At 40.5% G+C, this 16,157-nt stretch overlaps 1 long non-coding RNA gene across 2 annotated transcripts; it reads left to right on the top strand.

Annotated features, from left to right (window-relative positions):
* Nucleotides 1–2,868: 2,868 nt before the first annotated feature.
* LOC118584883 lies at nt 2,869–12,030 on the top strand. 2 transcript variants are annotated; one of them, XR_004945070.1, is made up of 3 exons: nt 2,869–2,929; nt 10,516–11,349; nt 12,004–12,030. It is a non-coding gene; the product is annotated as an uncharacterized LOC118584883 (long non-coding RNA). The 2 variants fall into 2 exon arrangements; XR_004945069.1 differs by lacking the exon at nt 12,004–12,030 and having other exon boundaries at nt 10,516–10,662; nt 11,252–11,516.
* Nucleotides 12,031–16,157: the final 4,127 nt, after the last annotated feature.

The raw sequence follows: 16,157 nt of genomic DNA, 5'->3' as shown, positions 1-16,157 counted from the left end.
CACATGCTTCTTTTGCTAGCAGTTCAGAATCATTTTCATGTCTAAGGACCATATATCACAGTGTAGGTTGTTTTTTATTGAAGAAGGAAAAAGCTTTAAGAAAAATCACATAGGTTCCTGGAATCATGCTCCCACACTTTCAGGCCACTAATTTTAAAATGACTTTTATATTATCTATTGTAACCACTAAAGTTGTTTTTATGTTGTTTTCAATATGTAGGAATCAAAGTGTCCTATTTTTCTTTCTGATGCTGCTATAAACGCTATAGTCAAAAACAACCTGGGGAGGAAAGGGTTCACTTTGCTCACACTTGCACACCACCATTCATCCTGGTGGAAGTCAGGGCAGGAACTCGGGCAGAGATCTAAGAGGAGTGCTGCTTTGGGGCCTGTTCTCCAGGCTCACATGAAGTTGTCATTCTTTACTTCCCAAGACCACTTTCACAGGGGTGGCACTGCCCATCTTAGGTTGGGCCCTACCTCATCCATCATTTCTCAAGGAAATGCCCCAGCAGGGTAGACTATGGAGTAGAAAAAGGCTTTCTGTGCTTTCTTCTCTGATATAGTTGAGCATTCCTAATATAAAAACCCTAAATCTAAAGTGCCCCAAATCTGACATTTTTGAGCACAATGCAAATAGAAAATTTCATACTGCTCTCGTGTAGCAGGTCATATCCAAGATATAAATGTACTAACAATGTAAATGATTATCTTTAACCAATATATGAAAGGTATATAAAATATATGTTTTGACTTGAGTCACATTTCTAAAATATGTTATAATGTGTATTTACACATCCTAAAACCAGGAAACAAAAATCTAAAATTAATAAAATTTTTGTACCAAGCATATTGGGTAAGATATAATCAACCTGTAAATAAAGTCATCAGAATTACTGTGGGACATCTCCACAATTTGACAGTCAAGACATACCCTGGCATATCTCAAAACCTTCAGACTTGATGGCTTAGGTTGTAGGTAAGATAAGCCATTAAGAAAATTTATAGCTACTATAGATTCCTTTTTTAAAAAATCTAATACCTATGGATATGTTATGACTTGAATTATTTACCCACAGAAGTGCTGTTAAAGTTCTGATCCCAGAATTGTGTAAATGAGAACTTCTTTAGAAATAAAGTATTTTTAGGTGATTCAGATGAAATCATCATGGTGGACCCTGATCCAGTAGAATTGATCTATAAAGAGGAAAGTTGGATGAAGAGGTAGACATGTACAGAAAAGTCACATGGAGAATCCCATCTAGTCTTTTACTAGAGTCTATGAAAGAAGCTTAAAATAGATTTCCCATCTGAGTACATATAAGAAACCAGCCCTGCCAACACCTTAATGTTAGAGGCTCAACCTCCTGAAATGTAAGTTAGTCCGTTACTGATGGTTAGATGCTTGGTGCTTAGTTAAGACAATCCCATGAAATATATATAGATACGTTCTCTAAAAATGAGATCCCTCGTGGATATAACCAACTTAGATGTAATTTCCAGGAGTTGAAGGATCCTCTGAAGCCTGCCTCTTTCAAAATTCCCCATGATAAAGGCAAAGGGAAGAAGAGGATTGGCACCCGTGACTGCTTCCACCAATCAGGCCCTTGGCTATTCACTTAATATTTGTTTCTTGACTAAATCTTCAAAAACAATAATAATCCATACAATAAATGATGCATCCTCATTTTAGACTCTACAGGATTTAGTGCCATGGACAAATGCCCACATCTAGAGCATAGCTGTGCTGGGGGCAGGACCTGCATTTATTTTACTCTGATGGCAGGCCTTTTCAATTTTTGAAAGAGATCAGAGCTTGTGTGATCTTTCAGATCCCTAGCACATGATGCGCAGCTTCCCAGGCCAAGGGACTGAAGAGGGACCATGTTTAAAGACGTTTCAGGTGCTTCTGAGAAAACAGTAGAATAAAATTAAGAAGGATCGTAGAAAGACATCTCTGTCTTCTCTGCTTTTTCTTTCATTCCATGGCAGCATCGAATCTTGTAGTCACCAAGGATTTCAACACACAGGCAAGTCCTTTCTTGCTAGGAAATGATAGAGAAAAACTGTGTTAGTCAAATAGAATTAAATCAGGCTGATGGTGTTATGAGCAGAAACTTCAGAATTTTCAGGCTTAACTATGGGAATAGTGACAAGAATGGGAAAAAAATATGTAAAGAAAAATTTAATGTTTCATTCCTCCTGCAACACTGTTGATCACCCACCTGGAGCCAGGTTTCATGCTCTGTCAGAAGTTAACAGCATGGAGCTTCCAGTGTAGAGGGTGAGACCAAATGCTTCACTGGACAAGGCTGTAAAATGAAATGGTAAAACAATTTGGGAACTCTGTACTGTAAGAACAAATTATGGGGTAACAGTCACTGCTCCTCAGGAGACACCAAATTTTGAGTAATGGCTACTCTGAATGGGAAGTAGGAAATGAGATTTGGGCAGAGAGTCCATGGCAAATTTCTGAGGTGACAAAGTGCAATCCCTCTGAAGCCATAAGCACCATTCTGCATAAGTTATTAACAGGCAGGAAGAAAGCAGACTCCTGCATGTTAGGGACTGGTGTCCTCTTGAGAGCAGAGGAAGCCAATAATGATTTGCAGACAGAGTGAGTTCAGTGGAAGGTATTACCGGCTGTGGGAATTGAGCAAGTCTGTAAATCTTTCTGAGTCTCAGTGGTCTTATAAGAAGAGATAATTAGGGCCACTGTGAAGAATAAATGAGTCATTTAGCACAGTGCTCTCAGAACAGAAGATCAGGAAACAGCAGAGCTGTCACTGTGACCAGAACACAGTGGCCTACTGGAGGCCTGTGCGGTACTCAAAGTTATGCCTTTGTCTCATTTCCTCTCCTTAGGATTGTTCCCAGTGACCAGTGGAGCAGTGGTACCCCCAGCAGAACTCTTCCAGACCATAGAAGGGTGAGCAAGCTTTCTTACACACTTTGTTTCAACTTTCATCATCACCAGGTAAGACCCAAAGTCTTTGGGTCTCTCAGGAGTCAATATAGCCTGAACTGTGAGAATGGCTGTCTTCCTGGCTCAGTGACACTGAACAGGAGACTTCATCTCACTTGATAGTTCTTTACTATGAATGGGCACCCTATGCCTAATAAGACTCTTGGACTGAATGAATACTTGCACCTGGTGATTAGTAAGGGCTGTATACAAGTTATCTAGCATTATTATTATACTGGAAATAGGAGTAAAGCCTCAACTGCCTCAGAGAAAAATGGGACACTTTTCAAGTCACTGGGACAAGATAGCTGTATACCACTAACTAAGAAAATGCTCTAAAAGTCATCAGAACAAGAATTGTCAACACTTAACATCAACAGTGCATTGTAAAAATTCACCAAGAGAAACATCTGATGCAAATACATGAGAAATGGTTTTCTTAAGTGTTTTCCAATAAGACCTAATTCCTTTACTTTTGCTTTCACCCCTCTCTGGTTTCCTCACAGCTCCCAGAGGACCCAGATGACCTAAATTATACCATGTTTACCCTGTGATTTCTCACCCTTATTTCCACCACCCAGGGGCAGAGTCCATCCAGACACATTAGATGAGCTTTGCCATCAGTAACAGAAATCTTCAACATTCGAGTTTAGTCAGCTTATTCCCAGCTATAACTGGAATCAAGGAAGGAGGCGGAGGGGGTGGGGATTTGGTGACATTCCTCAACCAGACCAAACACTAGTCCAAAACTCAACCCTCCTTATTAGCCCCCAGCATTTCCTTGTGCTCTTTCTTTTTTAGAGTATGCTGGTTTTGCTCATTCCATTCAACTAGCAAGTCTTTATCCATTACTCACCTGTAAAAATAGCAACGAGAAATTGAAGAAACACTAAAGAAAGGGGATATATCCTTGAAGAAAATCAAGTCTGTCTTAGAGACTATGACCTGACATGCATTAGAACTAGTAAATAACTGTTAGATTAGCTGAGGAATTAGAATGATACCAAATGACCTCTCACACACTAACTGAAATGGTAGCGAAAGTTATTCACTGTATCATAACTTCATTTTGCACCCGTAGCAGTAAATACACACATACACACACACACACACACACACACACACACACACACACACACACACACACATCTGATAGATATATACAGAGAAGATTGTATCCGTTTATTGTTATCTGGTTCTTTGAATATGAGATAAATGTATTGTAACTAAACCTATGGTGGCTTTCTTTGAACTGTTTTGCCCCTTTACTTTCTCTAGCATGTCCATCAACATGTCTTGCTGACTACTTAATCATATTTAATGTTTTTCTCCCACTCCACTGTGGCTACCTGTGCAAGTGGCCATTGGCCCCCTGGGCCTCAGTAACAGTCTTCTTCCTATCTTGCTTTTCTCCTTACTCTCCTATCATCTATTTCTAAATGTAATAGAACTACTAAATACAAAATGTAATACACTACTAAAATGTAAGTCAGATTTTGTGAGTTTTCTGCAGAACACGTTCTACTTCAGGTGGGCCTTAAAGTGAAGTCTATACCCATTGCTTCTACTGCTATGAGACCTGGCCACATTGTCCTTCTGGACCCAAAGACTGAAGATGTCACTATAAGCTTTTCTATTTAGGCATATATAGTTTCTCAAATAGGATGAACTCATTGCAATCAAAGCTTTAGCTGTGACTTTTCCCTCTGCATTGAATGTTGCTTGCTGGATCTTCTGCCTGGCCTCAATTTCAATGGCTTCTCTTCAGAGAGGCCTTTCTTGACCACCCTATCTAAAGGTCTAATTGCTCGGTCTACTCCATTACTTTCTTTTCATTCTCCAGGTAGATTTTGCCACTCTGGCTTTTTAAAGGCTATATGCATTATCTCCTTTCTTTCCTCACCATAACGCTGGCTTTGTGAGACCAGGAACGCTTCTGTGATTGTATCCCCTCTTTCAAGAAGACAGCCTTGAACTTAGAAATAATATATATGGCTTAGATACAGTTTGAATGTGTCCACCAAATGGTCACTTGTGATGGAAGTTTGTTTCTCCATGCATCAGCATTGAGGTATGGAACAGTTAAAAGGTAAGACCCCATGAAAGCAGCTAGGTTATAGAGAAACATCTTTGGAAATGGCTAAAGCTGACTTCAGAGACTGAACCAACTCTTGCTAGAACAGATTGTTGCAAAGCAGTATCCTCTCATTCATTTGGCTTCTTCTGCACTTGACTGTTTCCTTTCTGCTTCTCTGCCACATCACAAAATTCCAGTAATACCCTTATTAGAATGCAGGCACCATGCTCCTGAGCTTCGGTAATTGTTAGCCTCTGCTATTTTTCAGAGAAACACATAATGACTGAACTCAGAGGGGTCAGTAATGCTTAGTGAATGAATACTTATTTGGCCTGAAAACTATCCTTGTTTGGAGACTTCCCAGAAGCTCTTTTATTCCATTCTTGACAGCTGCTAGAAACTGTTTACCATGAGTTGATTCAGAAAGACAGGTACTATTGAGGGATGAAACAGGAGGATTTCACATTGCTCCTAAATGCAACTCTCTCCCAGTAAGGAAGACAATCTCTGGCTTCTGATGGAAGTGGTAATAGTGGAAAGGCAATATCTCTCTACCTTTGTCCTGCTTATCTTGTTGCTTTGCAAAGCCTGGGAATGAAATGATTATGACTTTGCTGAGTTTGGCTCCATGATGCCACCTAGAGATAACTCTTACACAGGTTGGTAAATTGCTGAAGGATACTGCAGAAAACTCTACTTATGATGGACCTATGGACTATTTCCTTATGGCTTTATACTTCACTGTGATTTAATGGATATTTGATGGTGACGTTTGAGAAATATAAGAAAATGTTACTGTAACAGAAATCTGCTGGCACATCTGACAATCAAACAGGTGAAATTGAAGAACCCAGTATTATTTTCAACTCATTTAAAATCAGCTGTAGATAACTATGTTTTGATGTATTCATTCAGTGTTTTCTTCATCTAGTATATGTGATTTCTAAATTATACACTAATAATGTATACCTAGTAAATAAAAAATCATAGTTGAAAACTTTCAATTGTGTTATAAATCAGAACATTTGATGCATATTTCAGTCTTCTACAAGATGGGCATGATAATGATAGTATCTGTTTTATAGGTAGTTGTTGAGATTACATAAAATAACTATCATAAAACAAAAGTACAGAAATTCACACAAACAAGTGCTCATTGATGGCTGCCAAGATTGAAGCTGAAACTAATTTATTTTTCCTGTCTTTAATATGTATTGTAAAAAAAAAAGTAGCAGGGCCCATGAGAGTGATGATGCGTATATGTGATTAGGGTGGACACACTTTTATGGATACAGATGGGAGCAATGGAGGACAGGCTGAGGAACTCAGATTCCCAGGAGCAGGTCAGCTGGCAGATTGAAATGAGCCAATGGATATTCCTGCCTTGGAGGGTGTCCACAGGCCAGAGAGATAATTCTGAGGTTACTGAATTCCATCTGACCCATAGTCCTAGCCAAATATTTTCTGTTTGGGGTGTTCCTCTTCCTGCAGGTGGCTATGGCTCTGAATTAGCCAGGATCTGGGAGATGCAGCATTAGGCACCAAGTCAAAAGCTTTCTCAACTGCCCCATCTCTTTTTCCTCAGCTGTCCGTGGATCTACTCAGTGTTACGAGTAGACTATTTCTGAGATGAGTCACTTGAGTTGGGGGGGTGAAATGGACAGACTTGGTGATTTAGCCTGCTCTGGCAGGCAGGCTGCTCTGGCCCTTCCCTCCTCTACTCAGTCTAGCCCCAGTGTTCTACAGAACTATCCGGAGCCAAAGTTCTAGCAAGCAATGGAAATGTGTTGCTTGGCTTGTCCTTATAAAACTTATTCTTCTATGTATCTTTGACAGAAAGAATGAAGTAGAGTCTGGATATTCCTTGAATTGTGACCAACATAACAATATGTGACTTTAATCATATCTGTCTCCAATGTCCTCTCTATGGCTGCCAGACTCCATATTTCTCTCTCCTGGATACAGTTAGATCAGCACTGTCAAATCCTGGGTTTCAGACTCTTTAAGTAAACCCTATGTAAATCAGTCTTCATCTGATAAAACTTGTCTTCAGGCAAAGTGATGCCACTTCAGGATCCTTCTGCATCAGTCCCCATCTGTCTGAGTCTCCAGGAGACCACACTCCAGTGGTATTCTTGCTTTATACTATTCCAAGTTGTTAGCCCTGCACTTTCAGATCTTCTCTTCTTATTCTATGGTTTACTGATCTAAATTATCCATTCATTAGATACAGCTCTTATGCTTTCAATAAAAGAATTTTGTATTATTTCAAAATGTCAACTATTTAAATCTATACCATTCATTTCTGTCTTTACTAAGTAAACTTGTATTGAACATTCTTCTAGAGACAAATGGAAAAGTTCTTTTTCCCCTAAGTTTTTTAAACAAAATTACTTTTGAACAGACTGCTTATATTGATTGTCATTCATGGCAAGAATCTGTATTTGTTGCAAATATCTGTAGAAAGCAGAGGAATTGTTGATTCAGTGAAAGCCTGAGTGATATGTATTTTGACGTAAGCAAGGCCTGTTGAGAACAGGCCCATGGTAAATTGGCAAAGCTGTTAGCCACGTGGGCTAGGCTCAAGAGGAATGGCAATGCTTTCCTTGGGGGTTCCAGCATGCATGTTTATGAACATGATCAGTGTGTGTGTGTGTGTGTGTGTGCAAAGCCTAGCCACTGCAGCTTCCTTCTTAGGGATATTATATCCTGAGAAGGCTCACCTGCAGAGATCTCCTGCCAAGAGGAGCTAACACCTCCCTCTGTGCTCCGCCTAATAAACAGGCTGACGTTCCTTGTTTGTGTGGAGCCCTAAGAGGTTAGAGGCCTCATGAGTCCATTTTCAATGTATGTGTGTCTGTGTGTCTGTCCTTTCTTCATTCCCTTACCAGGGTTCAGAGACCCCAGGTGGGAAAGATGCAGCAAACGTGATAGACTACCATTCTTAGGTTACCTGAACTATAAGTTATATGACAGAAGCTTTCCACTCCTTCCTGCCCATTGGCCCAATCTATACAGTGTTCTCATAACTAAACAGCAAAGGTGAAGCAATGTAGGAAGAATAAGATGTAACAGAACAGTTTCAAAATCACTTGGGTATTGTCTACACAGGAATAGGATTTCCACAGAAGGTTAAACTGAATGTGGTGGTTCATGTGTGCAATCCCAAGACTTGAGTGTTGGCAACAAGAGGTTTAGGAGTTCAAGGCCTTCCTGATCTACATGAGATGCTGTCTCAAAAAAACAAACAAAAACGTTAAACTGAAAAGTACCATTCATGGTCTGTGTACTGGCTAGTTTTTGGTCAACTTGTCACAAACTAAAGTTGAAATCCAAACAGCTGTGCTAAAAAGTACTTGAATCCTACTCTCATAAATTTTACATTCCTGTGACTGAGACATTCTTACCAGATAACACAATGAATATATAATTACAAACTGATTTTGGTGGGGCAAAATCTGTCTTTTGACTGCTCTAAAAAAAGTCTCTAAATTTTTAAATGGAATTTGAATCATCTGGATGGCTTTTTAAAGTCCAAATTGTTAACCTTTCAACAAAGGTGCCATGGGTCCCCTTGAGTGAGTGCACTGTGCAAACTTTAAACGAAGATCCATCCTTCATTCTGAATTTCACGATCTTCTGTGGCAGCAGCAAACCTGCAAGACACCTTAGTGTTTTAAAGGTAGATGGAGGCTCTGGCGTAGAAGATTGCACATCAGATTGCTTTGCCATCATAAAAAAAAAATAATTTACCATTAAAATAAATTCTTGAATAGAAAAAAAACAAATTGAGATTAATATTAAGACAGAATAAAATTGTAAAGAAGCTTACACACAAGGATGCTGATCTGGTCTAGATCACTGAGGTGAGGCTTGGATATGGTGCTTTACCCTACAATTAGAAACGTGAATAAAGTGAACTTAAGGTAAAGAGTATTCCATGCAGAGGGACATAGGCACAAAGGTCTTGTGGTAGGAGAAGTAGCCTGGTGTTACAGGAACATAAAGAAAGCCAGAGTTGCATGTCAGAGAACAACAACAAAATAGAATGAGATGAGGCTTGGCTGCAAGCCACTTGGCACTGTGACAGATATGATCTTAGGGTTGGGAAAATGGAAACCATGGGAGACTTCTCTATCTCCTCCACATTGATGTCAGCTCATCCTGAGAGCCCCTGCTCTCTCTGAATTCTTCAGGTTCATGGTGGTGATTTGTGAAAAACACTATTTCTTTCCCCTCTTCCCATTTCCTTTCAATGCCACGTTCTCCTTACCTGTTGCTTTCCATTCTCTCTCTCTAAGAGATCTTCCCAGATTTCCAGTCTACTGCCTTGTTTAAACTCATAATTCTGTGTGGTTACAGTTACCAAGCTTATACAGATACCTTCTTGCACTACGGTTGCCTTTTTCTGTTTGCTTGTAAAATAAATTATGCATGCTTTTGTCAGATGAATAGCTACATGAACCTCCCAGACTGTTTTGAAGAGGTTGTTGCAAATCCATATCATCTTTATGTTTGACACAGACTTTCTATAGGGGAAAGGAGAATGAGTCATCTGTAAAAGGTCTTGAACAATGGTGGGCTAATGAACCCAGCCATCTGTGGAAACAGCTGACTATCTGCCTTCTGATTGCCACTATTATGTAAAACACATGCTTGGAGTTTGTTTTATGAGGTTTCCACTCATCTTCCCCAAGGAACCCTGACTCAGGCTTACAATCCTCTCTGCTTACGTTCTTGTGGGCAAGGGGCATCACCCTTCTTGAGATAGTGTAGGAAGAAGCCAGAAACTTAATGCATCTGGAGGTCACTATGGTAAGGTCAACCTGAGCTCTGAAAATATGACTTCTTTGAAGGCTGTGGTGGCAAATACTGACCACAGTGCTACACTTTACAGATGTAGTTTATTTTTACCTCTGTGCTGGATAGTTTTTTGTTAACTTGACACAAGCTAGAGTATCTGAAAGGAAGGAAACTCAGTTGAGAAAATGCCTCCATAAGATCTGGCTGTAGGGCATTTTCTTAATTAGTGATTGATGGGGAAGGGCCCAGCCCCAGCCCATTGTGGGTGGTGCCATCCCTGGACTGGTGGTCCTGAGCTCTACAGGAAAGCAGGCTGAGCAAGCCATGTGAGCAAGCCAGCAAGTGGCACCCTTCCATGGCTTCTTCATCAGCTCCTGCCTCCAGGTTTCTGAACTGTTTGAGTTCCTGTCTTGACTTCCTTTGAAGATGGACTGTAACCTGGAAGTGTAAGCTGAAATAAACTCCTTTTTCCTCAAATTGCTTTGTTCATAGTATTTCACCACAGGAATAGTAACCCTAACTAAGGCACCCTCACACATAGCTTGATGGCATGGGTATTTTTATCTGTTTGTATAGACTACAAACCACAAAAGGACTTCCTGAAACTAAAAAAAAGAACAACAGTAATTTCTTAGACAAGTTCAAATTCAATTTTTCTTTTCTATTTTAGGTCCTCCAAATCTTCCAGAAAACCTTGGATATTGATGTGGTGAATTCACGGGAATCTGGAGTGATACAGGTTCTGCCATCCTGAAGGAGACTCTGCTGATCTCTGGGACTGTTCCTTCAGACACCAGGCCTATGCATTAGAAACCAGGTTAGCCCAGGAACCCCACTCACCTGGCTGGCAGTGAGCACCTGCCGGCCTGGGTGCCACCAGCCCAGTAAGCCAATGCCCTCTGCTCCAGTGTCAGCTTTCTACTTTGTCTCACCAGTATCCCTGACTTCTACTCTAGCTTCTCCCTCTTGGTCTGGCTTGGCTCACAGTCTTTTGTATTTGGACTTTTCTTTGCCTGCCTTTCCCCGCTGAGTACCCTCTCCTTCTTACTGGACTTTCACATTCTACCGTGTTTCATGACTCTACCTGAAAGCAAAGTTCTCACACCTGTCTCGTTAGATGGGTCCCTCATACACGCCTCTCTGAAGTCAAGGAGATTTTTACAGATTGCTGTGCAGAGGAAAGTCATTATTGTACTTTTTAGAGGATGTTCTCATTCAACTAAGCTGTAGTATGTAGGGTGAATTCCTTTCTGTTCAACTCACTCAGTCATTCCATTATTGGGGATGGCAGAAGACTTTGTTCAAACTTCCATTGGTAGACAGTTCTCTCCAAAGTGAGAACTGCCTTGCAGTTCCAATGTGTGTATATATTTCTATTTCTGATATCTTTTTCTTCCCATGCTCAGAATTTTGCCTGCATTAACTTCAACACTGAATTCTACAAGGGGCTTATATTCTCAGATATCTCCAGCCACAACTTTCAAAGACTGTTGATGATATCCTGGTATGTATAAAATGTTCTTCCCAGTGTTCATAGCTGAGGCTGATTGACACATGGACTCAAGTGCATTATTTCTACACTCAGTCAAAAAAAGCAAAATTATTCAAGGTCCTTACTACAGTTTTAAGAAGACAGAAAGGCTTAACAGACAGCCCAGACTGCCATCTAAGAGCCACAGGAGAGCTTCTAAAGAGTTGTTGTTGTTGTTTAAGTTTTTTTTTTATTATATTTGTGTTTTAATTTTACACATCAGCCATGGGTTCCCCTGTCCTCCCCCTCCTACCCCCACCCCCACCTCCCCCCATCCTCTCCCTTCCATTCCCATCTCCTCCAGGGCCAAGACTCCCCTGGGGATTCATTTAAACCTGATGGATTCAGTACAGGCAGGTCCAGTCCCTTCTTTCCAGGCTGAGTAAAGTGTCCCTGTGTAAGCCCAAGGTTCCAAACAGCCAGCTCATGCACTAAGGACAGGTCCCGGTCCCACAGCCTGGATGCCTGCCAAACAGTTCAAGCTATTCAGTGGTCTCACTTATCCAGAGGGCCTGCTCCAGTGGGGGGCTCCACAGCCTTTAGTTCATAATTCATGTGCTTCCATTCATTTGGCTATTTGTCCCTGTGCCTCTCCAATCTTGGTCTCAACAATTCATGTTCTTACAGTCCCTCCTCTTTCTTGACAATTGGACTCCTGGAGCTCCACCATGATAAATGAAGACCACATGAGAACAGGAATAGGCAGAGTGCTCGAGAGGTCCCCAGAAATACACAATGATACATCCTCTGTAGACTGCCGGCAATGGTCGAGAGAAAGCCTGATCTGACCTAGTCTGGTGATCAGATGGCCAAACACCCTAACAGTCGTGCTGGAATTCTCATCGAATAACTGATGGAAGTGGACGCAGAGATCCTCAGCCAGGCCCCAGGTGGAGCTCCAGGAGTCCAGTTGTTGACTTGTTGTTTTTAACTAAATCTCAGTCATTCTATTTTACCAATAAAGACTCAGGTGCCAGATGCTAGGGTGAAAGCCTGCTAGCTCAGATAGGCAGAGAAAGCACCTCGTTGACTTTCCTTTTCCACTGATGTCCCAGAAAAAGAGCTTTTCCTTACGTCATCTCAAACCAAAAGGATTGCCAAACTGAATATCCCTCCCTTCTACTTCTTGTGCATCTCACTATCCATCTGCCTGACCCTCTTACTTCCTATCAGCTGGTTGCTTGCTCTCTTGCTTTACCTATGGTTAACTTTATTTAATCCTGATTACAATATTCAAGCAGAAAGCTCTTAGATTAAAGGTGTGTCCTAGAGCTGAGCCACACCACAACTAGAAATGGGTTTTTCTAGTCAATAATGCAATCTCAGGATTCACAGTGTGATCAAATACCATGCAACAAAGAGTCCTTGGATTCTGTCTCCTACTGCTTAACCACCATCTTCCACAGCCTCCTTATTCTTCTCCTGTCCTTGGTGCTCGAATTCTTGTGCTTTTCATCTTGTTCTTGCTGATGGCAGTTCAGTTTTCTTTTAGTTCATGTCCTTGTTAGCCAGTGCTTAGTGACTCAGCTGCTAACCCAAGCTCATTGTCTGGACATTTTCTAATTCATAAAAGTTGTCATCTAATACGATAATTTTACCAGGACATGGAAACATTTGTTGTTACTAAGGCAGTCATATATTCCAGTCATGCAAACATGATAATTTAATTTGTCCATAACAATTATAACCACTATAGTCAAGACAGTATTTATCTAATGTATTTTGTTAACATCACCTTTTCTGGACATATCTTATAGCAAAAGATATAAAACTTGATGCCCACTGTTCATCAAGACTGTGCTCATGTATTGTAGTGAAAAAATAAAAATGATTAAATATTGGCACTTTTCATTTCCAATACATTGCACTGTCCGTGTCTTCACAGCACAGCCTCACAGTTTTAAAGATCAATCACTGCTCCGTCTGCAATTAACTAGGAATTGTTTTTAAGAGAAAAATATCAACTTGTGTTTTTATCCTCTTAGTTTTTATTTCCTCCACTCTTTCCTTTCTTCAAAATCCTTCCAATACACATAAGTAGAGAGGAACTACTATCTAACCACAGGGTTAATTCAAGGAAGAACGATTCCAGCTCCCAAACACACCCAAAAGAGTAAGGTTGTAGCTCAATAAAGGAAAACAGCATTCCCAAAGGGAACCACCTTGGCCACTGCTTGTACTGCCGCACTGCTGCACCCCTGGATTCTTTTAAGGTCTCCCCAAACCTTCACATCCACCTAGAGGGCTGTTCTTCCAGAAACATCAGGAGAATTCGCCAGGCACATTTCCCTTCATCCTTGTGCCACAGTTGCATCTGCTCTGGTCACCTCTACTACCTGTGAGCCGTTTGACCTCCATCCTATTGGTGACAGACCTAAACTGAGTCACAGTAGCAAGGCCTCTGTTTAGTCTGCAGCAGCCTCTGAGATGCCACTATCCATTGGAGATTGGTTGTAGACACATACTTAATAAGTCTCCCATGTCAGAAGAGGATTAAGGATGCTTGTGGTCAACCCTCTATAGAGATATATGACTAAGCTTTCATTTCTGAGAGCTGCTGGTAGCCATTTTTACTAAAAGTCATTTCTTCTAGCTTTGTTTTGGACTCAGATATTTTACCAAGAATTTTGTAGATACTTGCTTGCAATGATCTCAATGTAAGGATGATGATGACAGAAGAGGCAACTAAGGCTGGCACAGGGTAATTGTTGCTCTGAAGTTGAACAGAGTGCAGCATAAAGCTGCCTGCTTAAAACATCTGCTTTCCTAACTACTACGCAACTGTGAACACATAAACTTGTGATTCATAAAATTGAAAGGTTTTGCCTGTTGTGTTGTGAGTTGTTCTTGGCTCCTAATCTGGAGGTCTGGCTGCAGTGTCAAACTCTCCATCTAAGGTGCTAACAATGGTATCTACACACATTCATCTACCTTGTCCGATAACCCTCTTCAACAGGTTCTGTTCTCAGATTACTTTCTGGCTCTTTGCTCCAGCTGCATGATCAGCTTTACATACCCTTCTTCCTTTCTACAGCCCAAATTTGACTTACTATAAATAGCCTGACTCATTTATCAATTCCACTTAATAACCGAGAGATAGCAGGGTAGGGAAGAATGGTTTTAAATTGAATTATTAATCTAGCATGTTTTGGTGAACTCAATCCTGGTGTGAATGGAGAACTGTTGCTGGGAGACTTCCTGTTTGCCATGTGAGGGCAGGCAGCTCTAGTTTTCTGTGTTTATTGTCACCCTCTCCAAATGGCTGTAGGAGTTCTTTCTACATGGAGAAAGACAAGGATACGAAAAACAACACTCCTTTATATCCAGGATAAATTTCTATCATACAGGAAGCCAGCATGTTTGTAGACAAAATGGTAAAGGCAGTAAAAATATTGCATTAAGTTTTTTATCCTAATGAACATGTTAACAGTGTCCATTGGCATACTGAGTTCCTTTGCCTGTTGTAAGGGGAAACACTATGTTTGCATAAGCATCTGCTGCTGGGAAACCATTATAGCAAATGTCTTCTGTGCAGCATGAAACAATATTGTCAAATCCCAGTGAGTTACAAGAGGATCACTTGCTCACATTTACATACCAGCAGCTGCTCCTGAGACAGGCAGCTCTGCCCCAGCAACCTGCACTCTGGGCACCATGCTGGATGGCAAATGGCAGCCTTGTTTTTTTTAATGCGAAAATGTCCTTTTTATTGAAATATACTAGTAAAAATAGATGTATTTTTGTGCCACACTTCTTTCTCTGTGCCAACTTCTGTTTTAGCTGCCTTCTCACACTCAAAGATTCCTCCAAGATATATATTTTAAACATACTGCTCTTGTGGCAGATTTTGAGAACAAGCTATGTCCTATTCTTCACATCATATGTAACAGTGATTTTTCAGGCTGTGCCTTGCCCTAGAAGACTCATTTTCCAAGGAGCTTCTGACTCTGTTTTGAGGCAAAAGGTTGCAGCCTCTCTTCAGACTCAGAAAATACACCATCTTCCAGGCACCACCCATAGTAGACAGATAACTGACCACTTCCTGGGAGTAGATAGGGAGCCACCCTGTAAGTTTATCAGAGAGAACTGAAACTGTAACAGCACACCATATCAGGGAAACTAGAACCCAACAATTTAACAAACACACCAGACAACAGAAAGTGTGTATCTCAACTAGACCTCATAAAGTGATTTGGTGGTTCTCCCGTTTTCCATGACATATTGTTTATAATATCTGTGATGCCTATTACTGATTCTTATTGACCAAACTGCATTCCCCCAGATACTAATTCACGTTTGACATAATACCTCCTAGTGCCTATAAAGGTGACATATTTCAAAACAGGGTATCAGGGAGGTTACTAACTTTAAATTAATTTAATAGGGTGGGCACTAATGTAATATATTAGTATCCTCATAGGAAAAAGCTGTTAGGATATAGGTACAGTAGAAAAGAGACACAGGGGGAAAGTAGTCATTATAGACAAAGGAGAAGGGCCAGAAATGAAACCAACTCTCAAAACACTTGGATGTTTACTTGGCCTTGAGAATTGCGAGAAAGTAAATTTCTAATATTTAAGCTACCCAGACTTTGGTATTTCTTGTAGTAGTCATAGAAAACTATATAGTATTGATATATCAGAAGATTTTATGACTTTGATATTTCTTTCACCCTTCCCTTCATTTAGATAGTATTTGTAATATAGTATTCCTCAAAAGCATTACATAGTTACTCTGTTAAGTAGTCTATATATACTATCTGTTTCATTTTCTTAAGATAG

This window comes from Onychomys torridus, chromosome 5 (assembly GCF_903995425.1).
Source record: "Onychomys torridus chromosome 5, mOncTor1.1, whole genome shotgun sequence".
NCBI lineage: Eukaryota > Metazoa > Chordata > Mammalia > Rodentia > Cricetidae > Onychomys > Onychomys torridus.
Note: the sequence above shows the minus strand (reverse complement) of the source record. Positions and strands in the feature narration are given on the sequence as shown.